Genomic DNA, 21,502 nt, shown 5'->3' with positions numbered 1-21,502 from the left:
GGAACGTAGAGGGTAAGCACAGGACCAAGCAACCCAGCTTGGCAAAAAATCTCAAGTCAAATTGATGCATATTGTGGCTTTATTATGATTTGTGGGAAGGCAGCGCATGTATATAAAATACAAATGCTAAGGATATGTTGAGCTCTCCAGGAGTCCCAAGGTAACCATATCGAGGTTCCCCAAGGAGCCCCTGATACAGTTTATTAGACTCTTTGATAGGTCTTATGTGTTCTATACCAAAAAAATCGAGGTAAGTATTGCACAGTTTTTTCAAAGATGACCAAACTACTTTTCCATTAATGACTTATCAGAAAGTCCTTTTTGTTACACAGGCAACCTTTTTGGTTTAATATTTACGACCGGCCGATCCGACCGACCGATAGAATTTGCACATGTTGTGACAGTCAACTTTCAAGCTACATTTTGCAGCTTTATGTTATATGTTATTTTGACTTGACCATGACTATTTAAGATGTGTAATTGGCCAGTCATCGGCTTCCACCCCTTATTAGAAACTAGTTAGGGAGTTTCCTTTCTGATTACAACACTTAGCCGACGTCTCCGTGCCCAGCGGCGGTTCTATCAGTAGAAACAAGGAAACTAGACCTTAGGGCTAAACCATACACTTATTCTTAGAAGCATTCGTTTGGGGGAAACTAGTTAGGGAGTTTCCTTTCTGATTGCAACACTTAGCCGACGTCTCGGTGCCCAGCGGCGGTTCTATCAGTAGAAACAAGGCAATCGGACCTTAGGGCTAAAACATACACTTAGTCTTAGGCATTCGTTTGGGGGAAACTTAATAGCCCCCGGTACATGTCGAATCCTTGGATCGCCCGAGATCAAACCACCTACACATCGACTTTTTCGAAAAATAAAAGCCCTTCGTTTTACATGGATAGCCGCTATCGGCTATACATAGTTTAACATTGCCTACGGTTCGCCGACCGATTTACGCGTATTGTGATAGTCAGCTTTCAAATTTATCCATCTGAGGTACTTGACCAGTTAAACTAGAAGTAACAATCGTAGTGTCTCTCCATTTAAACCCTTAGCCGAACAAAGCGAAAACATAATGGGTAAGCACAGGAGCCGACCAACCCAGCTATTGACCAAAGACACAAGTCGAAATAAGTGCATATATAGGCGAAATACCGAGGATGTTTTGCCAAGGACTCCGCAGAGTAGCTTAGCTTCTGGTGCGTTCGACTCTAGTCACATCCCCTGTTAAACATTGTCGATGCTTTAAAGGCGTATGGCGTTGTATCACGAGAGCTATGCTAACAAAACCAAAAAAAACTTACGCAAAATCTTCCGTCTAAATTAAATTAAGTTTTTTGGTGCCAATCCAAAATTGATCTTAAAATTAATTTGTGCTTTTGTCGTGCTTTAACACGACACGTCCGATCTCTAGACTTCAAGTGGGTCAGCCTTCGGCTTCAACCTCCCTTTCCCGAAGGTGGGTTGATTCTCAGACCAGTCTAGCGAACTAAACTCGAGCGGTTTTAGAGAGAAAATAGGCTATACGGCTATTTGACCACACAGTCGATTCGAAAAAAGAGTAGCAGAAAAATACTCTGCAGTGACTAAGAAGAAAAGTACTTAAAAGGCACATATAAGTTTATGAGCCCCTAGTTAACTTGGATAGAGGAAGCACTTTTAATAAACAATGTTTTTAACAAAATAAGTTTTATAACAAACAACTTTTTGCTTTACAAAAATATAATGCTTGGTTGAACCGAACAAAAACTGAAAAAAAATTAAAGAAAAAAATGAGCATGAAAGCGACTTAGCTAGTTAATGTGCTCGGTGTTGATGACATGTCCTAGCGAGTAGCTTGGCTTGATGAATAGACGGCATAACATTGACGATGTGTCCAAGCGAAGCCCCCGGTCTAGCCATGGTGATGATGACGCCCCGGATTATGTTCATGAAGCGATGGCGAAGCCCCTGGTCTAGCTGAGGGGACGGAGTAGGTCGGTAATGTAGCGACCAGACCTCAAACAGTCTGATCTCTGTGCTCAGGTGTCATCCCTGGATCAGTAATGCTGACACCACACAGTACTCGGAGGATTTATAACAGAGTAGCAATCACACACTTATTACATCGAGTGTCTCAATAGAGAACTTATTACAATAAATATGGCTTAAGGCCATCTATTAACTATAACAGCGGAAGGCTTGGAAGATAAGTGAGTCCATCAACTCCAACAGCATCACTGAGTATAGAACCACGACCTAAAACTCCTTAATCGTCGTCTGAAAAGTCTGCAACATTAACGTTGCAGCCCGAAACGGGTCAGCACATGGAATATGCTGGCAAAGTAACATATAGAGAGTAATGGAATGAAACAGCTATACTATATGCATATTTGGCTGGTGGAAAGCTCTATGGTTACAGTTTTGTGAAAAGCCAATTTTTCCCTACTGCAAAGGAATAAATTTTATTTAACTATCATGGTAGTTGTTAAATATTGAGAATGGTTGACAGCATCCTCAATCCCAATTAAGCATCATCATTAAACCCAACAAAATTAAATTTTAGAGTAACATGTTGAGATTCACACGATAATCCAAGTACTAGATACTCAAACTGTCCATAACCGGGGACACGGCTAACCATGATTAGTTTATACACTCTGCAGAGGTTTGCGCAGTTTTCCCCACAAGACTCGATCGCCTCCGATTGGTTTCTCGCACTACATGGTGTTTGAGAAGTCGGATGACCGAGACATAGTCTTTCAGAAGCGCTAGCACCTTACGATGGATAGACCGTTACACCTACTTTCCCCTACATCTGCTAGTCTACCCTGTAAGAGTTCGCATGACTTAATCAACTATGCTATAGCTCATAATAGCTTGTGGCTGCACACGGAAGTTTCTAGTATGAAAAATATCATGATCCCTTTGGGCCTGGGTGGCGGTCCATAAAAAAATAGGCAATCCAGGAATACCCAAGTACCTCAATCCACCCAGATGTGTGTTTAAGTTGCCACCTTAGATAAACCATTAATTAACAAACTCACATCTGTCATGGATATCACTCACCCAATCCACGTCTACTAGCATAGCATGGCATAATAGGCAAACGTAGAAGTAACTCCCAAAGGTTTGATAATAAACAGGTAATAGGTACTACCTCAACTACTTCCCATCCCACAATTTAATTAGATCCTAATCATGCAATGTTTGAGGATTGATCTAATGCAATAAAACTGGGTAGTAGGAGGTATGATCAAAGTGTTACTTGCCTTGCTGATGATCCGCGAAACCTAGAGATTCGAAGTAACATGCGGCACACTCCGGGTATTCTATCGCAGACAAACAAACAAGCATACATAAGTATTCATCTAATGCACGGGTAAAACTCAAATAAGAGATCTAACCAGAAGGTTCAACTTAAGAACTCTGGTTTGCAAAAAGAATCAAATCAAACGAAGCAACGAAAGTCAAACGGCAAAAGAAACAAGCTTCGTTTACTATTCTGGATCTAGGGCAATTTTTATAGTGGCAAAAACTTGTTTAAGTTGGTTAAACGGATAAATGGTTTCGAGACAAAACTCCAGGCGCTTGAATCGCCTGATTCCGATAAACGAGCCAAAAGTTATACTAAAACGAAAATCGAATCAGGAATCGCGATCAGAAAAATCGCGGATTTAATCCGAGAAAAAGAAAAACCACGAACGTTCGCTAGAACGAACGGACGAACACTCGCTAAATAAATAAACCGGAAAAACCAATCTATTTAAAAAAACGAAACTAAAAAAAATAAAACTGCGACTTTTTTCTCTCTTTTTTTTACCTCGGGAGGCGGGTCGGCGGCGGCGGCGGGTGCGCGGATCGAGGCGCGGCTAGGGTTAGGGTTGGCGGTAGCTCTGGTGGGCTGGGGCGGCTCGGGCGGCGGCTATTTAAAGGCTGCCCCCGAGCGGAGTCCCGCTCGGGTACGGCCCAAAGTCGGTTCGCGTTTTTTTTAATTATTCCGCGCAGAAAAACAAATAAAAGAAATACTAAACGGACTCCAAAAATCCCGAAATAAATTTTCCCGGGCTTCTAAAATCAAGCCACACAAGGTGAACATTTATTTGGGGCCTAAATGCAATTTTGAAAAACTCACATTTTTCCTAAATTCAAATAAAATACCAAAAAACTCCGAAATAAAATCTTATTTGATTTTATTATTAAATCCTCAATATTTCTTTATTTTGGGAAAGTCATTTTATTCTCTCTCTCATATTTTTGTAATAGAAATAATTGATGATAAAATAATTAAAATCAAATGATCCTATTCGCAAAATTTGAGAGAACTCAAATATGAAAATAACGAAATCCCCAACTCTCTCCGTGGGTCCTTGAGTTGCGTGGAATTTCTAGGATCAAAACCAAAAGCAAATAAATTATGATATGCAATGATGGTCTAATGTATAACATTCCAAATTGAAAATTTGGGATGTTACAAACCTACCCCCCTTAAGATGAATCTCGCCCTCGAGATTCGGGTTGGCTAGAAAATAGGTGAGGGTGGTCCTTGAGAAAATCTTCCTCTCGCTCCCAGGTGGCTTCATCCTCCGTGTGGTGGCTCCACTGAACCTTGCAAAACTTGATAACCTTGTTGCGGGTGACTCGACTGGCATACTCTAGAATCTTAACTGGTTTCTCCTCATAGGTCAAATCGTTATCCAACTGAATTGCTTCCAATGGCACGGTGTCTCTCAAGGGTATGTCAGCCATCTCCGCGTGGCACTTCTTCAACTGAGAAACGTGGAACGCATCATGAACTCCTGACAATCCTTCGAGCAATTCCAACTTGTAGGCCACTTCTCCCATACGTTCCAATACTCGGTATGGTCCTACAATCGTGGCGCTAACTTTCCCCTAACACCAAAATGCTTTGTTCCTCGTAGTGGCGATACTCGAAGATAAACTCGGTCTCCGACTTCGTAAACTGTCTCCTTGCGCTTAGAATCTGCTTAGCTCTTTTGCCTGGATTGAGCTACATTGAGCCTATCGCAAATCAATTTCACCTTCTGCTCAGACTCCTTAATCAAGTCTGGTCCAAACAACTGGCGGTCTCCAACTTCATCCCACGACAACGGTGTCCTGCACCTTCTTCCATACAAGGCTTCGAAAGGGGCCATCCTTAAACTGGATTGATAGCTGTTGTTGTAAGAGAACTCTGCATATGACAAATTCTCGTCCCAACTAGATCCATAATCTAGCGCACAAGCTCTCAGCATGTCCTCCAAAATCTGATGGACTCTCTCGGTCTGTCCATCTGTCTATGGATGAAAAGTTGTGCTGAACTCTAGCCTGGTACCCAAAGTTTCGTGCAACTGATTCCAGAACTTTGAGGTAAACTGGGTTCCTCTATCTGATACTATACTCCTCGGAACTCCATGTAAGCATACAATCCTGGTCATGTATATCTTTGCCAACTTAGCACTGGTGTAAGTGGTCTTTACCGGGATGAAATGAGCTACTTTCGTCAACCGATCAACTACAACCCAAATCGAGTCATAGCCTGAACGAGTCCTGGGTAATCCCGTGATAAAATCCATGCCTAACTTATCCCACTTCCATTCGGGTATCGGCAATGGCTGTAGCAATCCTGCTGGCTTCTGATGCTCTGCCTTTACTCTCTGACATACGTCACAAACTGCTACATACTCCGCAATATCTTTCTTCATTCCGGTCCACCAGAAAATATCCTTCAAATCCAAATATATCTTGGTAATTCCTGGATGAATCGAATATGGTGAATCATGTGCCTCTTGCAGAATCAACTTCCTGATCTCCGGGTCATTGGGCACATAAACACGGTCTTCAAACCATAGGGTGTCGTGCTCATCCTCACGAAATCCTTTAGCCTTTCCTTCGCTCATTTTCTCCTTTATAGAGGCAATCTCCTTGTCAGTCTTCTGAGCTTCTCTGATTCTATCCATCAAACTTGACTGAATCTCCAATGCTGCTACATAGCCTCTCGGAACTATTTCCAAACATAGTTCATGAAGATTTTCGGCTAACTCCCTTGGTATTTCTCCCGTCATTAGTGTATTGACATGGCTTTTGCGACTTAATGTGTCAGCTACTACATTAGCTTTTTCTGGGATGGTAATGCAATCTCATATCATAATCCTTGATGAGCTCCAACCATCTCCTTTGTCTGAGGTTCAACTCCTTATGCATGAAAATGTACTTCAAACTCTTGTGATTCGTGTACACCTCACAATGATTTCCAATGAGGAAATGTCTCCAAGTCTTTAGTGCATGCACTACGGCTGCTAACTCCAAATCATGCGTAGCATAATTCAACTCGTGAGGTTTCAGTTGTCTTGAGGCATATGAAACAACTCTCCCTTCCTGCATAAGCACTGCTCCAAGTCCTCGACGTGAAGCGTCGCAGTACACCTCATAATCCTTGGTCTGGTCTGGCAAAATCAACACTGGTGAAGTAACCAAGCGTTTCTTCAACTCCTGGAAACTAGCCTCACACTCCTCAGTCCATATGAACTTGGTATCCTTCTTTAATAACTCCGTCATAGGCTTTGCAATCTTTGAGAAATTCTCAATAAATCTCCGGTAGTATCCTGCGAGTCCAAGAAAACTCCGGATCTCTCCAACTGTTGTTGGCGCTTCCCACTTGGTCCCGGTATCAACTTTAGTGGGATCTACTGATATACCTTCTCCGGATATAACGTGTCCGAGGAATCCTACTTCCTTCAACCAAAACTCACATTTGCTGAACTTGGCATACAACTGGTGTTCTCTGAGCTTCTCAAGTACCAATCGCAAATGCTCCTTATGCTCCTCTTCACTTTTCGAGTAAACCAGAATATCATCAATGAACACCACGACGAACTTATCCAAGAACTCCATAAACACTTTGTTCATCATGTTCATAAAATAGGCAGGTGCGTTAGTCAGACCAAATGACATAACGGTATACTCGTACAGCCCATACCTGGTGGTAAAAGCTGTCTTAGGTATATCCTGTTCTCGAATCTTCAACTGGTGGTATCCTAATCGCAGATCGATCTTGGAAAATACCTTAGCTCCTTGTAATCGATGAAACAGATCATTGATCATTGGTAGTGGGTACTTGTTCTTGATGGTTACTTCATTCAATCCTCGATAATCAACAACCATCCTTAACGATCCATCCTTTTTCTCCACTAGAAGTACTGGTGATCCCCAAGGCGACGAACTTGGGCGAATGTAACCTTTATCCAGTAACTCCTTAATCTGCTTCTTAATCTCCATCAAATCCTTTGCAGACATCCTGTATGGTCTCTTCGATATTGGCCCTGTGCCTGGCAATAGCTCAATCATAAACTCAATATCTCTATCCGGTGGTATGCCTAGCAACTCTTCTGGAAATACTTCAGGGAAATCCCTTACCACTGGTACTTCCTCCTGCACAACTCATGTTAAACAATTTACTTGAGTCCCTTTTGGCATATGTCGGGATACATACTTGATCCTTCTCCCTTCTGGGGTGGTAAGCAAAATTGTCTTACTGGCGCAATCAATGTTTCCTCTGTACATCGACAGCCAATCCATACCCAGAATTACATCCAATCCTTGTGATTCCAAAATGATTAAATCTGAGGAAAACACATGCCTACCTATACTCAATGGCACTTGAAAACATCCTTGACTAGCCATATACTCCGCTCCTGGTGATCTTACTAGCATAGGTGTTCTAAGAACCTTAGTGGGCAAGTTATACTTATCGACAAATCCCCTTGATATGTATGAATGCGATGCACCAGTATCAAAAAGAACGAGTGCAGTAAATGACTTAACCAAAAACTTACCGATTACTGCATCCGGTTGCTCTTCAACCTCCTCCACGTTAACGTGGTTCACCTGTCCCCTGGTGAAAGGGTTCGGCTTCTTCCTAGAGCTTCCATTGCCATTCTGGCCTTCAGGACATTCATTGGCATAATGTCCGGTGTTCTGGCACTTAAAGCAAGTGACTTGGCTCAGGTCCTTCTTGGCTGGGGTTGATGGATTGGTACGGTCCTGGCCGTTGCTTCCTCCATTGCCATTACCATTCTTGGTGTCGTTGTGATTGTGCGAGCTACCTCCTCCATGGGTATGCTAAAAATGTCCTCCCGATCTAGGGGTAAAACGTGGCTTCTGTTGGGCTCCAGAATTGTACTTCCCTTGTCCATACTTCCTCTTGCGGTTCTCAATTTGCTGCTGCTTGCCTTCAATCATAAGAGCACGGTCTACCAACTCCTGGTAGTTGTTGAAGGTTGCTACCATCAACTGCATGCTCAACTCATCATTCAGTCCTTCCAGAAACTTCTCCTGCTTAGCTGCATCCGTAGCAACGTCATCTGGGGCATAACGTGCTAATTTACTAAAGTCCTCCACATACTGGCCAACTGTCCGTCCTCCTTGGCGCAAGTTGCGAAACTCACGCTTCTTCATGACCATAGCTCCTGCTGAAACATGGGAAGTTCGAAAAGCCTGCTGAAACTGGTCCCAAGTGACAGTGTCGCCAGGGAAAGTGGCTATGAAATTCTCCCACCATGATGCTGCCGGTCCTTCAAGCTGATGTGCGGCAAACTTCACCTTCTCCTCATCTGTGCATCCTGCTGTGGTCAACTCTCTAGCTGTCTTGCGGAGCCAATCATCTGCTACTATCGGCTCGGTGCTACTGGAAAACACCGACGGATTCAGCCTAAGAAAACGGGCTAAGTGATCAACAGGTGGTGGTGGTGGTGGTGGGTTGTTGTTGTTCCCCTGATTCTGATTCTGGACTAGCAACTGTATCAATGTGTTCTGCTGCTGGATCAACTGGGTGAGCTCCGGTGGAAAAGTAAATCCGGGGTCACGTCTCGGAGGCATCTGAGGGTTTAGAAAAGATGAGATTTAAGAATAGAGGGGGTCTAAAGAGAAAACACTACCCATATGCACATGAGGAAAAAGCAAACAATTCACTTCATTCAATCAAACAAGGGCATACAATCGATCTAACTATCGCAAAAGTGCTCGGACTATTGTATTTACATGGTGGTCTACTACTACTAATGAGGTGGTCTACTAGAAATATTCTTCGGTTGCAGACTCCATGATATCTGCTCCGACTTCATCAACATAGTCATCATCGCTATCATCTGGGTCCGAGTCGGTGTCGTCGATGATGATGTAGTCTTTCGGGCGAATCTCCTTGGGTTCTTCGTCTTCATCTACTGGTGTAGGGCCTCCCATAAATATTCCGATCTTCTTGATCAGATCGTCATTCTTCTCCACCAATACTTCAATTTCTTCTTCATAATCTTCACGTGTAGCCTTGAGTTCTTCCTCCAGTTCTTTGATTCTTGTCCTAGCCTTCTTCAGATCTATCATGTCGGCGCACATCTGGTTCTTCTGTCGTCGAATGTGCTGATTTAACTCCTGGATAAAAGCTGCAATTGATCTATCCTTCCGGGTGCTGATCATCTCCCAGTGCTCATCTCGGCGCCCACAAATCTGGTAGATAGTATCCTTGAGATCATTGCGGTAGACTTCTCCAATGCGTCCCATGGCGATGTGAGCTGCCATGCTCTTTCCTAGACTCCATGTTGGTGCATCAAAAGAAAACTCTATGGGCTCAGTGACTGGCATGAACGTCCTTCCTGGAATTTGAACTTGAATCATCCAGCGCTCTTCTTCAGGTAAAGTGGCGTTGTAGGTTCCGGTGAAGCTTGGTACTCCTATGTTCAGGTATCTAGTGACTTCCTTCAAGTGACATCCAAAGGGTGTATCGTCATCCGGTTGCGTGAACTTGTTCCTTGCATCCGCCATCCTAAAGAGTAGAAAATATGAGAGGTCAGAAGAGAAGAGAGTGAATAGTGATCTAGGTCTTTAGCTTAGTGGTCGTGTCCTACAGTCAGCGTGTGCTCTGATACCATCTCTGTAGCGACCAGACCTCAAACAGTCTGATCTATGTGCTCAGGTGTCATCCCTGGATCAGTAATGCTGACACCACACAGTACTCGGAGGATTTATAACAGAGTAGCAATCACACACTTATTGCATCGAGTGTCTCAATAGAGAACTTATTACAATAAATATGGCTTAAGGCCATCTATTAACTATAACAGCAGAAGGCTTGGAAGATAAGTGAGTCCATCAACTCCAACGGCATCACTGAGTATAGAACCACGACCTAAAACTCCTTAATCATCGTTTGAAAAGTCTGCAACATTAACGTTGCAGCCCGAAACGGGTCAGCACATGGAATATGCTGGCAAAGTAACACATAGAGAGTAATGGAATGAAACAGCTATACTATATGCATATTTGGCTGGTGGAAAGCTCTATGGTTACAGTTTTGCGAAAAGCCAATTTTTCCCTACTTCAAAGGAATAAATTTTATTTAACTATCATGGTAGTTGTTAAACATTGAGAATGGTTGACAGCATCCTCAATCCCAATTAAGCATCATCATTAAACACAACAAAATTAATTTTTAGAGTAACATGTTGAGATTCACATGATAATCCAAGTACTAGATACTCAAACTGTCCATAACCGGGGACACGGCTAACCATGATTAGTTTATACACTCTGCAGAGGTTTGCGCACTTTTCCCCACAAGACTCGATCGCCTCCGATTGGTTTCTCGCACTACATGGTGTTTGAGAAGTCGGATGACTGAGACATAGTCTTACAGAAGCGCTAGCACCTTATGATGGATAGACCGTTACACCTACTTTCCCCTATATCTGCTAGTCTACCCTGTAAGAGTTCGCACGACTTATTCAACTATGCTAGAGCCCATAATAGCTTGTGGCTGCACACGGAAGTTTCTAGTATGAAAAATCTCATGATTCCTTTGGGCCTGGGTGGCGGTCCATAAAAAAACAGGCAATCCTGGAATACCCAGGTACCTCAATCCACCCATATGTGTGTTTAAGTTGCCACCTTAGATAAACCATTAATTAACAAACTCACATCTTTCATGGATATCACTCACCCAATCCACATCTACTAGCATAGCATGGCACAATAGGCAAACGTAGAAGTAACTCCCAGAGGTTTGATAATAAACAGGTAATAGGTACTACCTCAACTACTTCCCATCCCACAATTTAGTTAGATCCTAATCATGCAATGTTTGAGGATTGATCTAATGCAATAAAACTGGGTGGTAGGAGGTATGATCAAAGTGTTACTTGCCTTGCTGATGATCCGCGAAACCTAGAGATTCGAAGTAACAGGCGGCACACTCCGGGTATTCTATCGCAGACAAACAAACAAGCATACAATAAGTATTCTAATGCACGGGTAAAACTCAAATAAGAGATCTAACCAGAAGGTTCAACTTAAGAACTCCGGTTTGCAAAAAGAATCAAATCAAACGAAGCAACGAAAGTCAAACGGCAAAAGAAATAAGCTTTGTTTACTATTCTGGATCTAGGGCAATTTTTATAGTGGCAAAAACTTGTTTAAGTTGGTTAAACGGATAAAGGGTTTCGAGACGAAACTCCAGGCGCTTGAATCGCCTGATTCCGATAAACGAGCGAAAAATTATACTAAAACGAAAATCGGATCAGGAATCGCGATCAGAAAAATCACGGATTTAATCCGAGAAAAAGAAAAACGATGAACGTTCGCTAGAACAAACGTACGAACGCTCGCTAAATAAATAAACCGGAAAAACTGGTCTATTTAAAAAAAATGAAACTAAAAAAAATAAAACTGCGACTTTTTTTTCTCTTTTTTTTACCTCGGGAGGCGGGTCGGCGGCAGCGGCGGGCGCGCGGATCGAGGTGCGGCTAGGGTTAGGGTTGGCGGCGGCTCGGGTGGCGGCTATTTAAAGGCTGCCCCCGGGCGGAGTCCCGCTTGGGTACGGCCCAAAGTCGGTTTGCGTTTTTTTTTATTCCGCGCAGAAAAACAAATAAAAGAAATAATAAACGGACTCCAAAAATCCCGAAATAAATTTTCTCGGGCTTCTAAAATCAAGACGCACAAGGTGAACATTTATTTGGGGCCTAAATGCAATTTTGAAAAACACACATTTTTCCTAAATTCAAATAAAATACCGAAAAACTCCGAAATAAAATCTTATTTGATTTTATTATTAAATCCTCAATATTTCTTTATTTTGGGAAAGTCATTTTATTCCCTCTCTCATATTTTTGTAATAGAAATAATTGATGATAAAATAATTAAAATCAAATGATCCTATTCGCAAAATTTGAGAGAACTCAAATATGGAAATAACGAAATCCCCAACTCTCTCCGTGGGTCCTTGAGTTGCGTGGAATTTCTAGGATCAAAACCAAAAGCAAATAAATTATGATATGCAATGATGGTCTAATGTATAACATTCCAAATTGAAAATTTGGAATGTTACAGCTAAGGTGACATTGGAGCCCCCATGCCAGCCAAGTTGTCAAAGCAGGTAGGCATGGTGTACATCGGCTTAAATAATCAACGGTGCGGCGATGCTGACGCAGGTTAGAGTTTTTGACGCGGTCAATGCCGGCTTGACGAAATGACCGTGCGGTGATGCAGGTGCACCCAACCTATGGAATCCGTGGGGCGACTATGTTTATCTTGACGATTATTTGACATTCGCGCTGCTGAATTCTTGGTCGGCTCGCCGAGGTGATAATCCGAGGCGGTTGTCATCGGCTCAATGAAGCGACGTCACGGTCGACGCTATCACTGGTCGGCATCTGTGGAGCAACGTGGTCGGACTAGTTTGACACCGCCGCAACGTTGAAGATCGCCTCGGAAAAGGCTAAATTTGTGGGCACGTGTTTGAGAACACAACACACTACGTAGAAAAAAATCTTTCAAAAAGGACGTCCGATAACCCGTTCATGGAAAAAGATGAACTCAGGTCGGATTCATGCAGAAAACAGATCCAAAAATTGATAAACTCATTGTATGTTTCCTGAAGTTTGAACTGTCGGATCGATATGAAAGTTTGAGGGGTTTTCGATATAGGAATTCCACAGTCGATAAACGGTTGGATCTTCCAAAAGATATCCGAGATGACCGCTGGAGCCCATGTACCAATCTTGTCCAGATTTGGCAGGGGTTCAGTATATCGGAGATTTTCTGGAGATTCCTCCATCGGAAAATGGTCAGATTTTATACGGTTGTTGTAGAGCCAATTCCACACAATTCCACCAAAGCAATCATCAAAGCGACGCTCGAGTAGGCGGGGACGCGAACACGAATCTGTTGTCCAGAAAAAAACAGCACGATCACGTGAGGGCAATGTTGACGTTGAGCCCACTAGCTCCATCGACGATTCTTCCATGATCTCATTTGAGGTTTGAGTTGATGATGAAGGCACCCGTCCGATCTTGACGATCCTACACAGAGCATAATCCTCGGTCCAGCAATGGTGACCACTCGAGTCGGCGATGAAGATGCTGATGTCGACGACAAAGTTCGGTTCCCACATGTAGATCGCGTTGGAGCCAATCTGAATTCCCATGCACCACGGCGATTGCCGACGAGGACCTGCATGGGCCACCAATGTCGGTGCTAAATCTGGCATAACTCGAGGTAGGGGTCTTAATCTAGGCGTCTTGGAGCGATGATAACGCAGACACGGGATTTTACCCAGGTATGGGCTTTCACGAAGAGATAATACCCTACGTCATACTTTTGATTGTATTGATATGGGGGATAGTACATACTACATGTATCTACCACGAGATTGTTCTAATAAATATGATCTTAGTTGTCATGATCTATCGACTAGCTGGCCTCAATTTATATAATGCACCAGAGGCCGAGGGTTACAGGAGTCCTTGTCATGTGCACCAAGTCTTGTAGAATCTCCCTTGTATGAGTCATGGGCTACCCGAAGAAGCCCATTAGTGAACCGACATGGGGTCCTCGGCCCGACCAACCTGGTCGGGAAACGACGTGGTGAGTACCCCTAGTCCAAGACACCAACAATGACATGTTTCAAAAATGTTCAATGTGTGTTTAAATAATGTTCACCATGTATTCGTAAAATGTTTAACATGTGTTTGACAAATGTCCAACATGTGTTTGGAAAAGTGTTCAATATGAACTTGAAACAAAATGTTGTGGATCTAAAAAATATTTTACATGTATTAAAAAAACAACATGTATTTGTAAAAAAAGTCATCGTGTATTACAGAAAGGAAATTAGAAAAATGAACTAAAATGTAAAAGGAAAATCTGAAAATGAAAACCGATAAGCTAGGTGAAAAAAATAAGGAAAAAACTCGATGAAGCTTTCCCAAAAATAATACCCACTGTACATATATGGAAACTTCCGAAAACGGTTCACACACAACATTGTTCGCCGGCCCGTTCGCGCAAACGTTGTAGATGAGAGCTGTATTGGTCTCAAAATAAGTTCTAGACTTTTGTTCCGCTATGGTATGATATTGTGATGTCTTGATATTTATGTTGGGAAGGTCTAGATGAGTACTCCAAACTATCGATTCAAAAGCTATATACTTCCATTTTGAACAATTAGATGGAAAAGAAAGGTCAAATATGTCAATTATTGATACCGAAATGGAGGAAATGAATATATACTCAAAATTTAATTAGTTGGTCTTTGCTCAAAACAAATGTCTGTTGGATAGACTGTTACTGAAATTATCAAAGAAACTACAAAAGGGCTATAGACAAGCTATTTTCTTGTCAAAATAACGGTGTTCAAAGGAAACCAAATATTTTAATGGCACATTGCGGAGACACTGAGGTGAGTACAATTTTCTAAGACTTGATGTACTCTTTGATGACATGTTTGTAGCTTTTTTGGCTTATTACTATAAATATTTTCTTCTTGCAAGATGTTAAAGATATTTTACATAACCATCCCAAATTATGAATATGTTGAACTCTTAGAAAATTTGGTGTGAAGCAAGAAGTTTTATTGTAGCCTTTTGATAAGGATATTCAAAGCCTAATTAAATTTAACTACAACTTAGTGGAGATAAAGGAAAACACATGTGATAAAATTTCATCTATCTATCTATCTATCTATCTATCTATACCTATACTAATTCTTGACTCCCTAGAAATTCCTACTTTAATCAGTAATTAGGAGCCGTTAATCTGGTGGGACCAAGTTATAACGGTGTCGATTAATTCACGTAATCCTTGACTGAAACGAATAGATCTTTTTTTAAATTACCTCATAGGAGTCCTTGCGATCTATCCCGCAGGCATGATTCTTCCATGATCAGCTGCCAATTTTTTTATTGGGGCCTCTCGAATCCCCAGTTCATCTACCACGCCATGTCAAACAAAAAAGAAAAGCACATCTCCTACACCGGTGCAACATGAAGTGGCCTGTAGTGTTCGATCTGGTGCTCCAATCCATGTAAGGGCTCACCCAAATTCCAATCCAATCTTTCTTCGATACCTATTGTCCAGGCTTACCATGTTTCTCTCATAGATTCGTTATTGGTTTTTCATCCTTAGAGCAAATCACCCAGGACCTGATGTGCGTACGTGCAACAAGCAGACAGGTTGCTTGATTGATGAGAATTAGCACTAGCTCACGTAAACGTGAGAAGCTAGGTTCAACACGATCGCTTAATTCGTTTCTCGACGGGATAAGAACGACTCGCCTCTCTCCACAGAAGTCCCGTACATGAGTTTGTGTGTGGCTAGCTCTAATCAATTGGTTTGGCTTACTCCGGCGCCGTCGTCGGAACTTCTGCGAGTTTGGCGATGGAGCGGCAAGGCGGCAACACCACTAGCTCACGTATACGTGAGAAGCTAGCTTAAATAGAATCGCTTGATTCGTTTCTCGACAGGATCGGAATGAGCCGGCTCTCTCGATAGACATCCCGTAAGTGAGTTTGCGTGAGGCTATCTCTAATCGACCGGATTGACTTACTCCGGCGCCGTCCTTGAAACTTCTGGGTAACTTGGCGATGGAAGAAATCGATCGGGAGATTTTGGCGATGGAGCGGCAAGAAGGCAACACTACTAGCTCACGTAAATATGAGAAGCTAGCTTCAACGGAGTTGCTCGATTCGTTTCTCGACGGGATCGGAACGACTCGGCTCTCTCGACAGAGGTCCCGTACGTGAGTTTGCGTGTCGCTAGCTCTAATCGACCAGATTGACTTACTCCGGCACCGTCGTCAGAACTTTTGAATAATTTGACGATGGAAGAAACAAATCTGGAGATTTTGGTGATGGAGCGGCAAGGCAGCAATACGGCGGATCACACCCCAAACCCTATTGAAGTTCATCCGTAAATTTATGTGCCGCAGGCACGTAACGTTGCATCATCCATTCTCTCCTGTGTTCTACACCCTGATTGAGGCGAAGGAAGGAGGCGAAATCTCAGTAAGGTGACGGTTCTGCCGACGGAGACAATCATGGCGGAAGAAGAGAACTTATAAAAACACGCAGTTTGGCACAGGGAGGCACGAAGGAGTCTTCATATATTTCTAAAGTAGCATGCGCAAGGCTGCACCCTATTTTTGAACAAGCTGCTCCTGATCCAAACAGGGTTGGTTAGCTCTCTGCAGTCCGACCAACATGCATTATGTGCTAACGGCCATGGTGAAGATCAGCTCAATGATCTCAATTCATGTAGTGGTGTCCACGATGGTGGTCATATGTAGACGCGGCATCTGCGGGATCTAGCCATCAGGCATGCTTACCGAAGATATGGCCCACGTACAGCGACATGCAGATTACCGTTTTGGTCAATGTGTGGCGGCAGTTAGGATGATCCACGTAGCTGCAGCTTGCAGGGTTTGACGGTTTGACTGCCTGGCCAAAGATGCAGCCTTTGCTGTACCTTGAGTCTCAACGGTATATTTCTTATTGCTTCATATGGCAAATTGCCGGAATGAGTTATTGTTTTGTGGCAGCAAGTAATCACAGTTTATCCTGAGATTACTCATCTGACCTCATGCAAAAACATCAAATCCTTTTTAAGACTACAGGAAATAGCTTTAGAGTTTACTATGGCCATAACAAATATGAGCTATTTGGTGAGCTGACATATGAGTCTAAAACATTGTACTATGTGGCGAAGCACTTAAGGAGGCAACAACTAACAGACTGTGGTTTGAAGAAAATAGAAAATCCAGTTGCCCACCATTGATCTCATTTATATGTGTAGAATACGGTCTTAGACAAATATATAATCTATCAGGATCGGTGGAAGGTTAGCTTAACTACAAATAATTTTTTCACCACGCAGACAATTGCCAACTCAAAGTCATCCTCTATCTGTTAGGCCGCTGAACTCTGATGATCTACAATATACATTTTGTTAGTTCAGTAGTTCGTTTCCTGCATAAGAGCCAACTGTTCGCAGGAAATACACTGTATTTCTTATCGGCATGCAAAAAGAATTGTTATCTTGGAAAAATAATGAATTTTGATTATTACTTTCAACGGTGAATTTTTTTTATCAGGTTAACAACTGTTAACAAGAAGTCTTAAATTTCCAGTCAAGCCTTTTGTTTCAGTAAGCCCAACTGATGTTTTTTCTTCTATGGTTATCAAGTGTTACAGGTCATTCCACAGTCATTATAATTTGTACTAAGAATCAGCCTGGTGCTCTATATTTGTAATCCATGCACCACTGAATCTTTTACAATGGAGCTGTGTTAGCAACCTCAACAATGAAACACAGGCCAGCTTCATTGATGTCTATTTGAGGCTCAAGCTATATATCATTTTCCATGTCCCACCATGTTAGGTAACAGGATTAATTATGTTTTCGATGTATGCTATTTCTTCCCGATACATGCTTAAACTCGGATTATCTACAGTGGATATCTTATCATTGACTCACAATTAAATGAATATACGACGCCTAGACTCTGAATATAATCATATGCTTATGTCATGTAGCGTATAACGACTTCCTATATTTTATAATTCGGTCTTGGTTTTTCTGGACAGACATGAAAAGTTGAGGGAAGATTCAGGGTACATGTGGATTAGTAATTGTTGCCTACAATCCCATATCTTATACATAAAAAATTCCAATAGCTTTTGTTAATTTTGTGTTTGAATGTATTGCTTGCGGACATGCTGTGAACGATTATTCATGCTTATAATTTTGGATTGCTGATATTTGTTTAGATGTTTCCTTAGCGTTGCTCAAACATAATAGTGCTCATTTTACTTGCTGCTGCTGGTAAATAAATACATCAGTTTGATCTCAATTTGATAGGGTGTCTATGGAACGATGGTTTCTATTCAATTTAGGTATATACATTGACTCTTAATCTCATTCTGTCTACTGTTTTCATAGTAATGGCATAATGATGCTAACGAATTTAACTATCTAGCTTAATATAAAAGAAGACATCTCTGTTTTTTGCTACTCAACTATGATATTAGTAGGCTCATAACAGATAATGTCACAATCATTCACTTAATTGTCTTTTTTTCTGCTATATATCTTTTTTCTATGGGAATGATTTTCTTCAGCTCTAAACATTCTGTCTTTACTTATAGGAGGCTCATTCCTAGCATCCATGACTTTACGGGTTTTTGGTACTAATTCTTGGGGCACCCAATTACAATTAATATTTTACAACGCAATTTTTTGTCGCACTGTTAGTTCACCTATCCCCACCATACTATGCCTAGATATCTCTGAAGCCCCTTGGTCTCCTCAATTGTGTCTAGCTCCACCATATCTGCCACTGGCACCCATGATGCATCTGTCCTCCTCAATTGTACAACTTCATCATTAAGGCGTCCTCCTCTTTGCTAAGGTTCTCTGCTTTCATCGCAGCCATGCCTGGGTGACAGAGTATTATCAATGTTGTTCTCTCCTCAGGCTGATGAACAAGACTATGCATCATATCAAAAATTCAACATCCTCACCCCTAGCATCCAACTCAGCCAAGAATATATACGTAATTAATTTGATTCCCTAGCTGTTCGCCGTCTTGACACCATGGGATGACTGTATGCGGAGTTCTCCCATCGTGAGTGAGTGCGGCTGCACGATCTGAGCGTCGATTCGACGACCACCAATTAAGACAGCACGCGTAGCTCCACAACACGTACATGCTTGGGTTGAATCTGCTGAGACATACAAGTATATGATCTATCTTTAGATGCAGGCTTCTGGTCGATTCCGGTCAAGGCTAGCTAATTTTCAATTGGCCGGAAACACACGCACGCTACATCCCAGGTTAATGAATTTCAAGGAGCAGCTCGGCCGATGCTTTTGTACGGAAGCAAAACGCACAAGCGCCAACATGTCAGATGACTATGCATTGGTCTGCACTCCGTTGTGGGCCAGGTGCGCTCGAGAGTTAATATACCGGCCTCGGCCTCGGGCATGCTCTCGGTGTACTGCAAGCACCTGTGCAAATTCAGAGTATGTTCTTTATTTTCTCATCTTCGATTCCTTTGTGTTGCTTCCAGTGCCATATGTGTAAATTGCTAACTGCATGTACATGGGATAGATATCTACAATAAGTTGCAAAAGAATTACTCGCATATAGGCTGCTACATCGGTAATGACATGAATGTTCTTCTGTCATGATCTATTTGTAATACCTTGATTTTGTTTCCAAATGTTTTCAGAGTACTTTCATCATTACAGACTAAAACAAAATTTTGTTGTTGTTGTTGTGGCTGCTTGATTTCTCCATCGTAGGAAGAATAGGAAGTGAACAATTGTTCAATTCAGGTTTATGCACTGATGTGTGTGATATGTAAGCAAACATATTATTATATATTTTTCTAATGGTTGATTGCATGTTTTTAAATAAAAAATAAATATGCAATGAAATTACATGACATAGCAATCATAACTTATAGGACGTTGTCAAATCTTCTCTTACATTGCAGATGGTAGAGGAATAAACTTGCCTATATCAACAAAATTGCACAATAATGTTTTTGGCGACCATGTACTTGATCTGCATGTTTTGTTGTATACCCGTTCCTTCCAAGGCCTTTTGTTGAGCTAGAAAAAAAGATAGCAAACTACAATATCAACTTCACCCAACTAGGTCACAAATTTATGTCTTGGATTTCAGATGATTTCAGTTTGAACTGAAGCATCAATAGTTAATGCAATGCTTAATGTTATTGTTACCATGGAACAACTTGATTCCAGTGTAATTTTTTAATCTTCTTTATTTTTCAGGGAAGAACCATCAAATTTGTGCGGCAACACTGACAGGTGTAGGTGTTTAAATAGTACGAATATGTTTAATAATTGGTATTACAAGCCATATTGCTTGGAGACAAGTGAGATGCTTCAAGTGCATGAGCCGTAAGGACCCCTTAATTATGTAGATGTCAAAAAAAACTGCAATTCTACCTGCCTGCACTAATTAATTCTATTGTAATCCTCATAGATGATTTTTACTATTTTATTTAGAGGTATAATCAAATCCTTTGACGTAATTTAGGAATACCTGAGGTCTAAGTGTTATATCTACCTAGGAAATGGAGAAGAGTAATACGGGTCAAAGCTTCTCTAATTTGATGCCGATAAACTTCCCAGCTATTAGTTAGACCAACACGATTAAGCCTGGGTTTGGCATTTGCCTTGCAATTTTTTGTCTATGTTATTGTTATTTGACCGGCTTTTTCGTACTTTCACTGTCAGTTTTCCATGGTCAATTTTAAAGTAATTACAACACATCACTATTTATCAACTAAAAATCTGAGCCTAAAAGAATACAAGAAAGATTCAAATTATATGCATGCATCTTATTGCAGAATTATGAACAACTTGTGGAGTATTATTTATGTTTGCTACATATGATGAAGTCTATTACACAACATTAAAAATTTCATGTACACTTCAATTTTCTATACATATGTATAATGCTAGCCCGTGCAAATGCACGGGCTGACGACTAGTACTATAAATTACCCATGGGAATTTACGAATGTAACCAACTTGTGGAAGTAACTGTTATTTTGTTTGTTATGTACTTCTAACTAAACTTAGTGTATGGATGTGTGTATCGGTTGGGGCCGAGGCTAGGGCTCCTTCCCCTTATCCAACAGAAAGGATTTCCGTTATGTGCAATCAATTAATGTGATTCAGTTATACTATTGTATGGAAATACTCTAAAATATTTAGGCCCTTTCACAGTTTTGTATTCTTAAAAAGGGATAAGTATATTTTTCGTCCTTGAATTCTCTCGAAAGTATAGAAATCATTCCTGAATTACGAAACCAGTAAAACTCAGTCCCTGAACTAATCAAACCGGATAATTTTTGTCCCTGATAACACTTCCGGCGGTTTGAGTATGATGTGGACCTAGTTTTGAGTAGCACTGGCCACGTGGCCCGGTTTGATCGCCGCGTCTCTTAAGCTTAGGTTTCGGGAGCTGATGGACGCCGGTAGCTGCTCCTTCATCGCACGAAGCTCAGCGCTTGGAAGCAGTCGAGCTGGCGCGCTGCCGTGGCCGAACCATCGAGTGCGCCAACAAGAAGCGCATGCCGGCGCCGGCGGGTTCCTCGTGATGGCGCTGTTCGCGCACTGGATGACGGCGGAGGAGCCCAACACACCAAACACTCAGGCTGTCCTCGCC

This window comes from Triticum urartu, chromosome 7A (genome assembly GCF_056163025.1).
Source record: "Triticum urartu cultivar PI428250 chromosome 7A, HENAU_Tu73, whole genome shotgun sequence".
Lineage (NCBI taxonomy): Eukaryota > Viridiplantae > Streptophyta > Magnoliopsida > Poales > Poaceae > Triticum > Triticum urartu.
This window is presented reverse-complemented; position numbering follows the sequence as displayed.